The 570-nt window shown below is 59.3% G+C and overlaps 1 pseudogene; it reads left to right on the top strand.

Annotated features, from left to right (window-relative positions):
• The first annotated feature begins 12 nt into the window (after nucleotides 1-12).
• On the top strand, nucleotides 13-567 carry LOC103584861 (annotated as a pseudogene).
• The last annotated feature ends 3 nt before the right edge of the window (nucleotides 568-570 follow it).

Below are 570 nucleotides of genomic sequence, written 5' to 3'. Positions count from 1 at the left end.
GTGCCCCATGCGAGGAACCTGGTGGAGGCGATTACTCCTACTGGACACTGGTCTATGTGATCTCCCTGCAAGGTGCCCACAAGCTGCTGGCCGCCAGGCCACTCTCCCAGATGCTTCCTGTTGACGAGTTCCTGCCCGTCATGTTTGACAAGCACCCAGTGTGAGAGGGGCTGTGGTGGGCAGGCTGGGGCTGGGGTCTCACTGTGTGTCTTTTCTGGGTGGGTGGGGGCATAAGACTCGTGGGCTCCTGGCAGGTGTCTTTTCCTCTCCTGACTTCTCCCTCCATTTGTCCCCTTCTCCCTCTACCTGTCCCCTCCCCTGGACTCACTCCCCTCCTCCCACTTCTCCCCCCGTAACCTGCGTGCCTTCTCCGTGGAACCCCTTCTCATCTACCCCACGCACTACACATGGGATGATGGGTACGCAAGTGACACGGAGACCTCAGTTGTATGGAATAACGAGGATGTCAAGACTGACTGGGACCGTGCCAAGTCCCAGAAGATGCGGGAGCAGCAGGCACTGAGTCGTGAGGCCAAGAACTCAGACGTGCCCCAGTCCCTGATGGACAGC

This window comes from Galeopterus variegatus, unplaced genomic scaffold, assembly GCF_000696425.1.
Source record: "Galeopterus variegatus unplaced genomic scaffold, G_variegatus-3.0.2 Scaffold150850, whole genome shotgun sequence".
NCBI lineage: Eukaryota > Metazoa > Chordata > Mammalia > Dermoptera > Cynocephalidae > Galeopterus > Galeopterus variegatus.
The sequence above is the reverse complement of the archived record's forward strand: the minus strand, read 5'-3'. Positions and strand labels throughout refer to the sequence as shown.